General features: G+C 40.6%; 1 protein-coding gene across 1 annotated transcript in view; it reads right to left on the bottom strand.

Moving 5' to 3' along the window:
- The window catches only part of hwt (SH2 domain-containing adapter heavyweight), a 165,779-nt gene that overhangs the window by 56,090 nt on the left and 93,423 nt on the right, over positions 1–16,266 (bottom strand). Inside the window, exon 3 of the mRNA XM_076371176.1 lies at positions 8,723–8,858. The gene's annotated coding sequence lies outside the window, so the exon portion shown is untranslated. The remainder of the gene's footprint in view (positions 1–8,722; positions 8,859–16,266) is intronic.

Raw genomic sequence — 16,266 nt, forward strand, 5'->3', positions numbered from 1 at the left:
CCCCACGGCATTCAACGTGTTAAAACACAGTACTGACCATGTATAGATTTAACTTTTATATGAGACTGAGATTAAAAGCATGTTCATTCGAGCAACGTTCGTTAAGACAGTGTCGTTAAGACAAAATGTCGAAAGCAGGAAAGTTCGAAGTGGATTTCTTAGCTAGACCGCAAGGGTAATTGTCAAAACGGGTGGCTGAAAATTGTAGCGGCGTTAATCAACGCGTCCGTTCTCCCTCCCGGATGAAAGTGCCGGCTACGTCATTACTCGAACGATGAAAGAACTTTCTCCTATACTGATTGTCTCTTGGACCGACCCTCGTGGAAGCTACCCTCGTTTCAATTACCGGTACCAGGTGACTTGTAGCTCGTTCCGCGTCCCCGAGCAGTTAACGCCGCTTCGGGTTCATCGTATGCAAATGACAAGCCGTCCGTCCGTTTGTCCGTTCATCCCACGCCGCGGCGCCGGGACAGGGGACTGCTTGATTCACATCAAACGCTGGCTAAATGCTGTTTATTGTCTCGGCATCTCTCTCTCTCTTTCTCTCTCTCTCTCTCTCTCTATGTATATATCCATGCATATGAAATAATCGTGAAAATAATTGCCGTCAAAGGTAACACCCACGCCAGACCGACGCTCATGAGTAAGGAACCAAATTGCCTGGAGACATCTTGAACCGAGTTTTACGCTTCGAGGGCTGGAGCGTTTAGGGGAGTATTAAATCTTAAAATTGCGTAGAATGTTAATGTGTGATCTCTGTGATACGGAAGAGAGAACTAAACAGATTTTATTTAAAATATACCAATTGTTCACAATTTGAGTAGATATCAAGACTTCCCTTTGATCGAAGACATTGCGATATTAGAGATGATATGTGAGAATAATAGTGTATTTCTTATTATTTTATGTTAAAGTAATTATATATTCTATACTCCATATTCTAAGAAATGAGACAGTTAGTCTATAAAGATCATTAAGAATATCAAAGAAATTATGAACCTCAATCCAAAATTGACTACTCCGCTCCATCACAAGCCTAATCAATACCACAGAAGTCCGAAAGTTCCATCAACGAAGCATCAACACAAACGATAATTACAAATCATAAACGATAGCCCAGCAACGAGAACAACGTCCTAAAATTCGCTTCATACTTTCGCGTAACGCTGCCAGCCCGCTCTAACGAGGAGCGTTAGCCCGCAGGGGCTAGCAGCGCGCGGTTCTCCGTTCCGTCCACTTCATTAGGTTTAATCGGCCGATTTTTAATTACTTCGGACGTTGGATCCACTCGTGGAGGAAGGCAAGAAAAATCCCGGCGTGAAGGGGCCTTGTCGAAACGGTTAATAAGACCGGGGATAGGACAGAAGGGGTTGCGGGGGCGGGCGGTTACCGAAGAACCCCTTGAAACTTTACAGACTGCGGGAGAGCGGAACGCGGGGGCGGATGAGCAAGGGGTGAACCACGGGGTGGGTGGCCCGCGAGGGGAGTTTAATTAAATATCACACGACACATTATGGGACGAGATCGCCGCCGCCAACGCCGCGATGTCACTGGCAAGTAACGTCAGCCGCACACCACGGGGCCAGAGGAGTTCCAGCTGGAACGCGGAGCGGAAGCGAAGGGAAACGTTGATACCGCATGGTTCCGGAAGCTGCTGGAGGAACTCGTCCTCCAGACGTTCCAACGTCCACCCTTTTTGAATCGACCGGATCTGGACACGGTGTCCTACCGTTTGAAACCGAAATGCTATTGGGGACCAGTTTACAGGAGCTTTAGAGTATGCTGTTCCAAGAATAGGGTTTTGTGCTCTTAGTTTTGATAATTAGTGGAGATTATTAGTTTTACTTAGTCTTAATTATTAGTAAGAATAATTGTCGTTCGTAGTTTGTTATAGCTCGGGTTTATTGATTTTGCCTGTATGCGTGATATAGTGAACATAGTCTAATCCAGATTTCGGTAAATGTTTTGTTGGAATTTTTGGAATGTGAACATCCTCGCTATGTTAATGGGTAAGTTGGTTGATGCCAGTAGGTGTGATGAAATGTAAGTAGTGAAATAGTAAAATGTATACAGCAAAATAAAAAATGCAAATAGTAAAATAAATCACCAGGGAATTAAAAACAAGAAAGAAAAAGGACACGCTGCGAGCCCCTAGCAATTCCCTCAGTACTAAAGCGATCCAATCCCTCCCGCTCTTATTTTCTCCCTAACGACAATGTAACTGGAGATTCAATTCACGTAAACGAGTGGACGCGCCATCGCCATGGGTACCCATGAAAATCTGGTCCTAATTTCGCAATATATCTACCGAACGAGCAATACCGGACGAGGATAAACGGGACTCCGTGATCGTGGCACGAGGAATACCGTTGAGAGGCAACGACTTTACAGCTTGCCTCTAATTGGGAATGATTCTTCTTGTTATGACGGTTGACGGGGAGCAGGTTCAAGACAGGGAGTATCTCTCTTCCGCTCGAGATTTTTATATCGTCTTTCGCCTTGGAATTTTTACGACCTACGGTTTAAATTCTGTTTAAGATTCGAGAAACTTGAAACCACTTCCGGTTTTCTATGATTAAAGTATCGTGAAAGCACCGGGCCGGACATTTTTCTGGATTGGATCGGGATTGGATCGAGGAAGGCTGCATGCGCGCATTGACTAAAGGTATTTTTGGTTTATGGATTAAAGTAAACTACTGAAGCAAGATTTATAAGATAAGAAAGAAAGATACAATGATTACGGAGTAAAAATTATTAACCTCTTGGCCTATGATATGTTTCTTAATTCTGATCGATACGGCTACATTGTCATTAATAATTTATTGGAAAAAGAAAAAAATTCTAAGCATATGTTATGCCTGTATTTACTTTTAAGTATAATAGTTGATTACAGAGGAATAATATTTACTTTCAGTTCGAATGAACTAAGTAAAATATATATATATATATTTGTTGAATCACGTTGAAAATCTTCACCACGAGTCTCACTCGCTATTGTAGGACAAAGGGTTAAGATAACACACGATGTCTACAATATGCAGAGAGAATTATCTACAGCTTTAAACGTTATTCGACACACGATTATAGGTTCGGACAGTTCATACGCATATTAATGTAACATCACGCAACAAGGTCGCAGCACATAAATAAGAAAACGGGACACGAGACCAAGATAAATATGAATACAAATGAGTACACTCTGGATCCTCTCCAAACAGTTTCAAATAAAATGGCCGCGCTAACCCGGCCCGCAGAAACACTTTACCCCTAGTTTGTCATTACTTCGGCCACGCCAGGATCAGCTAACCGATTACTTTCCACCGGTCATGCATTATTTATACCGCCGCAAACGGAAGCCACCTCGGCCAGAGTAAACATCGTTCGCCTCGATTAGAATGCCCGCCGGTTCGTGGCAAGAAGTCGTATCAAAGAGCGTATGGCCAGCGTCCTCCGAACGGGGCGGCGAGCTTTCGGGTCTCGGGGCAAGTTTGCTCAGGCGTTGCTGATCCCGAGACGACGTTCACGGCGCTAGGTCGAATTAAAAGCCCATGAATACGGCGAGGATGCAAACTCTGCCGGTATTCCGGCTGGGGTCGGTGTTCCTCGGTGGTCCACAAAGATCTTCGCATTGAAACACTTGGGTAATGCGTTTACATCAAACGAACGAATGCGTTCGGTCCACGTTCCGATGAAATTCAAGTCCAAATGAATATTTGTTTATTCTTGGTTGATACTCGTATACTTTATTTCATGAACAAACAATTTAACCAGTTAGTCGTTGCGACCTCTTTAAAAAGTGTGTACTTTATTCTGGTATGTGTACGTGTTCATTACTGCAAATAATTGTTTCTAAGATTTTCATTCGAATAACGTATACCTATAAAGTTGGTTGTTTCGAAAATTAATATTTCCTTAACCATTCGACTGTTTTTCGACGAGTATACTGGTTAAGGGCTAGGCACACGAACGACGCGATCGCGTCGCGATCATGCGTACATGTACCATATATACAGAGCACATTTCATCTTACACAATCAAAAAATAGAAATACATGGATTTGTCATTCTTGTCGCGATCTATTGCTGTTTTGCCAATCGCGGTATCGCTGACAATCTTGTCGCTATCTCGTATCGCTTGTGTGCATAAGCCCTAAGATCGTTGCTCATATATCAGTGCAAAGTCAGCTTAGTATTACACTGACGCATTATTCACTTGCATTTTTGTTGTGAGTTAACTTAGATCAGATTCGATTCTCATATTAGCCAGACAGACTTTTCTTCGATTCTGAATTTCCTCTGGACCTCAAACTGATGTTATTCATGATGCGGTTCTTTTCATTTTCCTATGAAATTCCTTTTTCACAGTTCTTCCGGATCAGTCAATTTCCAAATCTTGACACTGCCTAACGAATCGTCACTACACTATACTCTAAACGTTATAATAAGGTTTCACTTATTTCCTGTTATCTTTCTACTGCTCATAGATATCAACTCGAATATGTTTACAGGTCGACGGTCGTATGATTAATTTCATTCCGAACTTCTGTGTATCCAATATTATCTCCTTTGTTTTTATTGTCTTTATTTCACCTCTAGAAGTGACTCTCAGTCACCATCTGATTTGATGAACTATAATTATATAATTTGATATTTAAGACTGAACCGTGTATAATGCATCGATGCGTGAAACATTGGGATAAAAAAGCTTTCTTTCTCAATTTACTTGTGATTTCTCTTTGAATTAATTTCAAAATATATCATCTTCGCCTAGTTAAAAAATGTTAAGTATATCTAACGAAATACTTCCGAGTGCAAAGGGTTAATAACGTATGATATTTTTATAAAATACAACGTAAAGTTTTTCAATTTTGTGAAGTACAGTATTATTACACTGATGCTGCGATGTTACATGGCTGACGATTATTCGTCAAATATTTGTGTAAACGCAACATAACGTGACCAGCTGAAAACATTGGATTTCTTAGCGATGCGTGGTCCAGGTTCGGACGTGCGCCAGTGCGCCAAGCTGGTCAGCTGGCCCGGGTTAATTACAAACTGGAACTCGGGACATTCCGACGCGGCCATAGCACCGGCCAGAACCCTTGTTACCATGAAACGGGTTAACGAGTGGCCAAAGTTTACGAGGCGGTACTGCCATCAGATGATTGCGAACAGGGGGATCTGTAAATTGCGACGGTATGCTGCACGGATCCTGCTCTGTTTGAGGAATCTTCAAATCGCGGGAAATTTGAAGTGTTTGGTCAGGTTGAGAAGATGATGGATACAGTTTTGAATGTAGAATGGGGAACTTTTAAAATATTTACAATATTTATTTAGTGTGCGTAACGGCCAATGTATAATTAGTGTTCGCAACTACATAAGTTAAATTTTATCACTTACAGTATTTACATGTATGAGATTTGATATGATTAAAAATCCGATTAATTTTAGTAAGAATTTTGTTTTGGAAATTAAGAACATCCTTTGTACATTGTAAAGATTATTTGAAAAATCTATGGATTATTTATTACACTATGAATTCTTTATCGATCGTAATGTTGCATGACGTTAGACTTCAATTGTAAAAGAAAGCATACTTCGAAATTCGCAGTAAAAGTCGCATCGAACAAAACTGGTATTACTGATGTACATGAAGATTTCCAAAATTTTCCAAGAAGATGTTCGAAATTGATGTAAGTATATTTTTCCAAAACTTCGTGACCGATTGAAAGTTTGATTAAAAAACGTTCGATTAATCCGCGGCCATTCCCCGCGAACCTATGCACACCGTTCAATTATCAAGGGTCTCTTTCGCCTCTCTTACTCTACGTTAACTGAGTTGTTGCCTCGATAATTCGTACATTGGAGTATCGGCTGTATCGTCGGGGGTTCGCCGCATTAATTTGCGGCTTGGCGTGGGAATTTCTGTTAACTCTATAATCCGGAACTTATGGTCTCTCGGCCATACACTTACACGACAGATCAATTTCGAGTTCATTATTGAACGATCGAATTGACAGAAGGATTCCCTTTGTGCGCTCCCAGTGATAATGATTACTTAATATTAATCCAATTGAATTTGGATATTTCTTCAAATTTCTTTTTAGCGAGAGATTTATGTTAACGTTTATGTTGACATAATGCACATGTATATACGAGGAATTAATTCTACTAAGGTTGATTTCATTTTCTTGCTATCATTCTTAAGTGAATTATATATAACTCGATAATAAGTTAGTTATAGAAACAATTGCAGAATCAAAGTCAATGTTTTGATAAAGAAATCATTTCTGAACGCTCACTGATTATATCAACTCGGCTACAATTACGAGCGAATATTAAATCATTTGAAATGATTGATTCGTTAATAACAGAGGCGCCGAGAATTTAATTGTTGCGCCTCTCTCTTTCTCTCTCTCTCTCTCTTAATGAGTTTCATGAATCGATTGAAACGAAATTAATGCGAAGCATCGTGAGTCGTATATATACGAAGAATTATGAAACAAAGATTGTACATGTTACGAAACATTAATAAACCGAAGAAAGTATTAAAGAATGAATTAACTTTAGGAGTATGAAAATTCACAGATAATAATCAATGAAAGGTAATTAAAATTTAATTCTTCATCTAATCTAACTTTTAATTTAATTCTCATATTTTAGTCTGTTTCTAAAACAATTTATTGTAAAGAATAAGAATGTAACAGTTTTCAGTTTTCGAGTCGGAAAAAGAATTCGGTCGTTCTTTATTCGGACGCAGACTAGCAAAAACCTGGAAAGTGAAAATGGCCTCTCCGGCGTCGGTGTACTGGCAATATCATCGGTCCGCGGGACTAGAAATGGATCTGGCTAGGTGATTTATACGGCTGCGTCCCGCTGGATATCAGAAATAGATTTCGCCGCGGTGAAGGTCCAAATCCGGATCCCGTTCCGAATCCCGATTGACGTTCGAATTATTGCACCACCCCAGGCAACTCGAACGAACATTCCCGTTCACAAGGAACGATTCATTGAAATCAATGGAATGCAGCTAACGACGATTTACACATTGAATGATTTATCTGTAGGAACTCACGTGTATTAATCAAATTCAATGAAACCGTTCCTACATATTGAATTAAGAGCCATTCATCGTCGATACATTAAGGGGCGTGTTCATTCAAGAAAAATTCAAACAGATAAAGAAATATTTTCATGTGATACTTCAATATTAATGAATACGTGTATTTGCATATTGTAGTTTTATTCCTGCATATTTATTACTATGATACACATGTAAATATAACTACTTCCCTTTCGAGTTTCGATAGTTCAGAGAAATTGCAATTTATGAATTTAATAAGTTGGATTAGAATATCTAAGATAATAGTATACTTTCTCATAGACTAATTAAATAAAACTTTACGTACTGAATTCCCAAAAAATTGTTTCCTATAGCTTCTAGGTAGACGTAAAAAATCACATGTTCAACCCCAAACGTTAGATCTGTTCATCCTTTCAACATGCATAATTACCAACAATATATTTCCAAACATTTACGTGTATAATAGTCAAGTATACATAAATATAAACATCAAGCATGTAGTTATATATAGCAATTAAATTTCATTAAAACGAACGAGTGGGGGGTTGAACACGTTCCCATCGCTACAAATCAATACTTCCGGAAGAATCCTTGGCTTCTATATCAGCGTCCGCACCGTGATACTCGGAGCAGCATTATGCCCGATCAACCACTTGGTGAGAAAGGATTTCGAATGAAAAGGGAAAAAAATTGTTGGAGGGAAAGAAAGAGGAAGAGGGGGAGAGAGAGAGGGAAGGAGAGAGGGAGAGGGAAAGAGAGAGTATGATAGTCGGTTGGCTGGAAGTTGGGCACACAGTTCAACGGGCCAATCGATAAGCAGAGTCAGAAAAACGCGGTGGCTATCATCCAGACGCCAGGATAAATCTATGATTCACGAGCGACGGTTTACGTTTATTTATTATAATGCCGAGACTGTCCGATCGGCCAGATAGATTTAATCCGGACGGTTCATTAACTTTGCCCCGGGATTTATGAGCACGGATGGCTGCCTTTCTCTGCACTTGAGGATTTGCATGGATTTATTTCGGTTCACCGATACGCGCGCCGTATCGAAGTATGTGCTGCATCCATTATAAATGTCGCATTGACAATACCTCGTAGTTACTTTAGCTTCGATTGTATACTGGTAATCGGTCAGAAATGTGTACGCATAAAATGTTCAAAATTTCACTTTACCGTGGGATTACTTAGATGTACCGGTACTAGTGCAACCGAAATCGAATGCGGATGTGGGTCACGTGACGTCACGTGCATTGTAATTTCGTTTTAATCGGAATGAATTAAATATTGAATTTAACGTATTTCTATAAATCAATTTTTATGCTATAATTCTTTGTTTTATGATCCTATTCTAATTCTGAATTTGATCATTTTGTTCTAATTCTTTATTTTATTATCCTATTGTACATCCTAATTTTATTACTTTATTATCCTATTCCAATTCTTAATCTGTGTATTCAGTCGTTCTACCGAAATTATCTCTATCCTCCAAAAATTATTCTTACACGTTCAAATTTCATTCCCCGGTAGCTATTTGTATTCAGAAATGAAAAGAAACCGAGGTTTAAAGCAGAAAATCCGAAAGTTCGAGGACAGAGTCAAAGATCGTTCGAGGTACGCACGCGAGCACACCACTTACCCGTATACGGTCGGCAATAGTTGCGATTTACTTTGCTGTAAATCGTAGGCAGGGAGGATTCCGCTCCAGGCTCGACGTACGCCTTGTTCTTGCTGTCCCTGGGGTCGCTATATTGTTCCACAACTTCGACTTCCGCCTGAAAACAGAGGAGAAATTGTTTCCTTCCGTTACGATCTAGAGGCAGCGCCGCTAAAAGCACGCTGAAACGCCGGGCATTGTTTACACTGAGCACCGGCAAACATTCCATCGGGCGAAAAACAAACGGTAAAACGGCGAAAGGAAAAGTGTGAAAGTGAAATATCCACGTGGATACCTGACTGCAGCGGAGAGCCGCTCTCAAACGCAATTAAACGCAGTCGGAAGTGGAGATGGGAAACACTTCTGTATTTTCCTTTCTTTCCCTCTTTAACCGCTCCATCCTCCGGCACATGTGCTCCCAAGAGTAATGGAAAATGTTTCGCGTGCCGTTCGCAGATATTTCAAGTGCGCCTTGTTGACATTGAACTACATACAGCTTAATAATATGTATTTTATGCTTCGTATTTGTCCAAATTTCAGAGCGAAGTGTTCCATGCAGAAAGATATAGTCCTCATAAAAGAGGAAAGTACCAAATATTAAACTACCGTGAACGTCTGCATTGACATTCTATTTAAAACTTACTAGACCATGTAACTGAAGTAATGCAAATATCAACTCGACAATCTGTGATTGCAGTTTTCATCATTATCTAAGAGTACGTTAGTAATAGAACTACCGAGCATTTAATATGATTGATGTGTACTCCCTATGAAAATCGTAGCAATAGATTATTCTCAGTTTCTTTGGATATTCGTTATAGCATTCAAGTGAAACTATTTATTAATAATCGTTTCGAATACCCAATGCTTTTAAGATATCAAACATTGGGAAACAAGGAAACCGAAAACATTCATTCTGATTATTATAGCAGTTGTAGTGTTAACACTTGTCCAACCGAATGTGGAGATCTCCCAGTTTTACTTAGCAACGTATTGCCTTTTATTCTGTTTATCTTTTCCTTTGTTATTTAGTAAGTCTTGAAGTGGTATTATTTGCAATTCATCAAATATGGTTCTTGTTTTTACAAAACATAGTTTCTAATCAAATTAATTGAATAAGTTCAATTAAAGGTAATGGAGGAGGTTATGGTTATAATTCTTTTTAGGCGGTCGCCTAAGTGTTAAGAAATCCTCCCCCATAACAATAGACTCTCAAGCTACTGAATACGGACAAGAAACTGAAGCATCGATTTAAAGCTACTTCCAAGTAGCTCCCTCCCATTACTGACCCAGTTCGTTACAATACTATCGACGCTCAATGAGTCACCAAAAAGGTACATATTCCCTTCGCTGTTTTCATAAAAAACCAAAGAAGCTGGTCCGGATTCAACGGGAAGGCCCTCAAACCCAGGGACCAGAATAGGCGCGAGTAGAAAACAAACAACGGCTACTTGGACAGGAATTATTGACTCGGTAACAATACTAATTTGGCAGCGCGCTGGCCGCTTGGCGCTCGTGCGCGTCTAACAACGTCCAGGTTCGTCCCTTTAGGGGACGCCATCAGCAAGGGTTATTGCGGGAGTTCCTTCGAATAAGCACGCGACACGTTAGTCCGACGCAATTCCCAGCCCTGAGCGCAGCCAATTGCGGTAATGCCTTGGCCACGGCCGGAGGATAAACATTTTTAGTTCTGCCTCCCTAAATGATCGTTATTTCCAGAGAAAACAACCGGAAGATGCCGCGTCTCCTTCCCCTTTTCCGGTGTTTTATCGACTTGACTTTCTGGTCGGATTCAACGCGATCAGGTATGCACGAAAAGTATCTATAGCGAAGTAATCCTTTGATACTCGTCTCTAGTCATTGTGCTTGGTAACTTGACGATTGACCCACTTGCATCATATGATAGAATGAAAAATATTATTCTGCTAAAATTTTTGTTTTGTCGTATTTGAATAATTGAAGCATAGGAATCAGTACGTAGAATATAATATAAAATTATAGTAATATAGTAAATAGTATTAATAACATTATAATAATATAGTAAATAGTAATAATAATATTATAATAACATAGTAAATAATATATACGCTAACTTCATCTTCTTTTTCCTGTACATAGTATTTTTCAGGTACAATGATAAAGACACTTTAATATCAAACTTTGAACACCGAACTTTGAACATCTAACAGTCGTAAACAAATTTGCGAGAGCTGTTTGCAGAATGGTAATAATTTTAATTCAACCTTATCCAACTTGCGGGTTCGAGGAGTCCTCCCCTTCCTCTTAGAAGATCCGGGGTTAACATGCTGGTAATTTAAACGAAATACCTTGAAGCTCGAGCGGAACACCGAAAGGATTCATGGAGATTGCATTTGCCTCTTGGTTTCCGGGATAGGAGGTAATTGTCTGTGGTAATTACAACGTCTGCAGGACTCTTATGGCCCGGACGATTTTCGTGAATTACTGCTTTCAATATGCACTGGCGGCGGGCCGCTAACGGTTATCGGGACAGAAAAATGGTCCAGAAATTGGACAGCGTCTATTGCTTAAGTACCTCGTTCCCATTCACTTTCATTTTAACTTTTATACGACTTAACACGTACAGCACAAAACCGACTATTCTTTCCTACAAAACAATAGCGAAACAAAAACATTCGTTACAAATACCGTAAAATAAAAATATCTCGCGAGAAAATACAACAAAATCTTTAATTTCCCCCAACAAAAACTCCGTAACATTCTTATATCTAAATGCCAAATAAAATCATGTCCATTACTTAACACTAAGACTATCGGTAGTCGAGTTGACTTTACGTACAATAGAACTACCAAGCACTAGAACTGACTTTTCCAAATTTCTTTATAAAACTGTGTATTTATTAAGATTTCAATCAGCTTGTATTTTAATGTAGATATCACTAAATCAGCTTTTTTAACGATTTCCCAGAGAAGCATTTGTACGTTTCCAGTAATTATAAAAGAAGAGACCGGGAAATCATTCTGACCCATCTGGTAGTTCTAATATTAATTATCTTGTACAAAATCTAAGAATGCATCTGTTAACATTTCTAATCATTTGTAATATAGTTTACGCATTACAGAATCAATTTCTTTAGTAACATCACAGATAAGCATTAATTACTTTTTCAATAATAGTAAAAAATAAATCAGGAATCGGTCAAATTTTGACCCATCTGGTAGTTCTGGTGTTAATTATCTTGTACAAAATCTCAGAATGCATCTACTAACATTTCTAATCATTTGTAATCCAGTTGACGCATTACAAAATCAATTTTTCTAGTAACATCACAGATAAACATTAATTACTTTCTCAATAATAGTAAAAAATAAATCAGGAATCGGTCAAATTTTCACCTATTTAGTAAATTTATTATTAACCGAATAATTCAAACCGAATCCCAATTAACCGAACCGCGTGCGTACGCAACAAATCCAGCAAGTCCACCCCACGGAAAGAAGACAACCATTCAGTCGCCGAGACTGCGGGAACCGGTCCCCGATATTAATGATAATAACGATAATAGAAGTAATAACGATGGCCCGGGGCTAAAGGGAGGCAAGGAGCATCACGGCGAAGAGAGATCGAAGGCGAACGCTCGATTTCTCGACGCGGCGGTCCGATCAATCGCGACAGGGACCTTCAGCCTTCCACGGCAGGGTGACGGGGGTTGTATCACGAGGCATCGGGAAGCCGGGCCGGGAGCTGAAGAAAAGGAAAATGCGGATTGAAACGACGGGGCAGACGGGGGCCAACGTCTGCCGGTACAAGACGGACGAGAAGACGACGAGGAAGACAAGTAGCCTTAAATTGAAAGAGGCCAAAATTGGAATTCTCCTGCCAAAGTTGAGCGTCGTGGCCCCGGGGGCTGTTTCGAACACGCCGTGGCCCGATTGCCTTCCGCCTGGCGCCCCTCGTCGAGGTTTGCTCGCCGGTGTTCCGCTCGGAACAGATAAATTCGTGGATGTTTATGCGGAAATTACGGGGCGGACGTGGCGGGTCGTTTTCGGGGCGGTAACGGGTCGATCGACTGTTGCAAATCCGATGACGGGGCGACAGGTTCGACTCCGACGAGCGCAAACACACGCCCGTATATTCCGTCGTCGATGAACGTCGGAGACGAGATTGTTGACTGACGCGCGGAGAGGGTGCGCGGGGAGAGGGCGGTTTCGTGGAGGAGATACGTACGCGTGAACGTTTTAGCGGGCACGGCCGTGTTTGGATTCCAACGATCGATGGAAATTATGTTAGCGATGGCTTGCTTCGTTTCGGAGGGGGTGAACGGGGTGTAGGGATGAACATTTGGGGAGTCGCGGAGAGGTTTCTTTTCTTGCGGTTTCACGTGGAATTGTTCGTTTTAGTGGGGAATTCTTGAAATGGTATTGTTTCATGTATTTGTGTGTATCGTTTGTTTATCGTTATTGTGATTAGCTTCTTGAAGCTTGTTTTGTTGTATTGGGGTATTTAGAATGTAGGAGTAAATAGGTTTTACTGTAAATTTATGGTTATTTAGTGGACGATGATTGTAATAGTTGCCTAGCGATAAGGTAAGATTAATTGACTATTATGTTGCTAAGTACATAACAAAAGGGATTGAGAGGAATGTTCTTTTCCGTGCGAAAGTATTTTTGGAATGTTGCTATCGAAAGAATTCTCACGTGTTTTGGTGCACTCTGTAGAATCCTGGACACGAAGCTAGAAGCTACTACACTCGAGTGTAGTGCTATACGTCCACATACGTGTCATTCTCGAGAGCTGACAGTCTTGAGTCAACAAGTAGAACAACTTTTGTGAGCTACTTCCATGAGCACGTGTGTAGGAGACTTGTTGAACTTTAGTGTCAAACAGATACTTAGTGACAAGATAAATGAACAGTGAGAAACCAAAGCTTGTTATTAATAAGTCCTGGATAGTTTCTAATTATCTTTCGAACAGTATTGTTAATAATGGCGCATAGGAGACAGAATAACATTGACAAAAGTTTCTTTCAGAATTTACGTTTAAATTGAACAGGAAAATATACAGAAAAAAGTCACGATCAGTTATTCATATCCTCAACCGTAACAAAAATCGGTCGATTATCAGGCTGCCCATGAATATCGATATTCCCCGCGAAGGAATATAAAACGGGGGTTACTCGGATTAAAACCGATCAGGTATTGAATTATCATTTTTCACGTTCGCTACTGAAATATTCATAAAAGAAATATTCTCCCCTCGAATTGAAACATTGTTCCAGTTATATCATACACACTATCATTCGTAATCCACAATCCACATCTGTTATTCCCTACGACTATAAAATCCCAAATAGCAGTTCCAAAATTAACCCTTCGCGGACGAAGATCCTTCGAAACACACGAAACCTTCAACATATGAAGCTAAATTCTATATCAATTGCTTAATTAATATAAAACAAGGAAATTACGTGCCGATCTCTCGCTGTTCGACTAATTAGATCATTTGTCCACGACTTACTCTTCGAAATCTGAACATTCCATCTCACCGAAATGCCGACATCCGTCCGCGAAGAGTTAACAAACCATTCTAATTATCCACCGACGCTACAAATTACGAATTCACTTTTCCACTGAGACTATGAAAACTCTTTACCAACGAAGCCATCGTTTATTCAAATGCACGCAAACAAACGGTAACCGCCGCAAATGGGGTAATCACCTCTAGCCACTAAATTTTAAACAGCTTTGTCTGCAGCCACGTTACTCGGCAAGAACAACTATATTAACGACCGGCCAATAATCCCACCGCTATGTCGGACTTTAATCCGATTATTCGACCGGTGTGTTATAATTAACCGCGATTATTAGCTACCGCGTAATCTCGCCGCTTTATCGCGTACGCATGACTTTCGCCGCATTACGGTTTTCCGTCTCGTCACTGGAACACGCGAAAAACGGCGCGTACCGTCGGAATTATCCCAGAACGTCCAGCCAATGGAACCGCTTCGATTTCCCGCTCTCTTTTTTCCCGTTCCTGATGAATAAAATCGATAAATCGATGCGCGTTTCGCGACCCGAAACCACCCTTGTAATACATTCCGCCGATCGAGTCAGAAATAAAACATCGCTCGCAGCCTTCGGAGACTCCGTGGTCTCGCATAATGTCGTCCTCTTAGCGAGCACTGGCGAATTTAGCCGCCCGAAGAGCTTAGATTGCAAAGCTCGCAGACCTGGCAGGGTGGAACCGCGAAGACCGGCTACGGTTCGCGGGAAAGGGATCGCTGAAACTACACTGAAGAGGTTGTAGACTTCTTCCTGCTTTTTATTAATACTTTATATCTCTCCCTGCTGCGAACTGCGAGGAAGATACTGCAGAAGGAAGCTGACAGTTTTATTTATAATTTATAGCAGAAGGAGCATTGAAATTTGAAATACCAGCGAGAACTGCAGAAGATGTGAGCAGTGGTCTTGAATAATAAGAACAGGAAGAACTTTGTCGTGAAAACTGAAGTGAAAAGCTTACAAGCAATATCCTCTTACACTATATTATATCTGTATAAACAAACGTTGATGCTACAGATGTATCAAACGTTTTTATCAATTCAATTATAGATATTATAAAATCCCATATGCATTTCATATTTGTTACCATTATAGTCCATTTACAACCATTTCTATAAATATAAAGTCTGAAATAATTATCAATTATTTAATACACAACTATTAGGTCACACTATGATCCACTTATTTGCGTTATTAAACATTTTCATTCGCCGCCAGTTATCTCACGGATTATAATTGTTTTCAAGTAATTCGAAAGAGTCGATCATCGGTGAACACCATGGCAGTCAACGTGTTAAACATACACAAACGTAATTATCATATTACACAGATATATCATTAGTTAAATACTAACTTTAACCCCACAGGTACCGAAGGATATACTAAAAATTATTACAATAAATACTGCAACAAAATCACTGTTAAGTATCATGAAAAATGTTAGTCCCGCCTCTTTTCGTAGCGATCAGAGATTCTCGCCGGCAACGAGACCACCCTATCCTGTTTAGGAAACTATAAATCCCCGTTTCACTTTCGGGAGCGAAGACCGCGAGCGCTTCGCCGACGGTAGTCCTCGCACGCGCGCGCCGCCGTCTGAACTTTCTCGCGGCCGGGGCTCTTTGTTACAGTGATAAATGCGACCTACAGCCGCGCCCGACCTCACGCATAAAATAAAGCGCTAAAGTATTAAGTAGGGCTTACGAGCGAGAGTCATAACGATTCACCCTCTTGAATCAAGTGGTACCCGCCACCTTTCTTCGTCGCGCTCGCGCGACCCCTGGCGCCGGGGCTGTTTGTGAGGAGCACTTTCGTCAGGGGCCGCCTCGGTGACAACGAGGCGACGGAAACTTTTGTTCGTCGCTCCCAGGTGTCCCACCCTCTGCACAGCCCCCGCCGTCGATGTTTCTTTCTTTCCCCCTCCCACGGCTTTTTACGAGCTTCCCGGCTACCGTAACCCCCTTTTTCTTTTTATTTATACCCACCTT

This window comes from Nomia melanderi, chromosome 10 (genome assembly GCF_051020985.1).
Source record: "Nomia melanderi isolate GNS246 chromosome 10, iyNomMela1, whole genome shotgun sequence".
NCBI lineage: Eukaryota > Metazoa > Arthropoda > Insecta > Hymenoptera > Halictidae > Nomia > Nomia melanderi.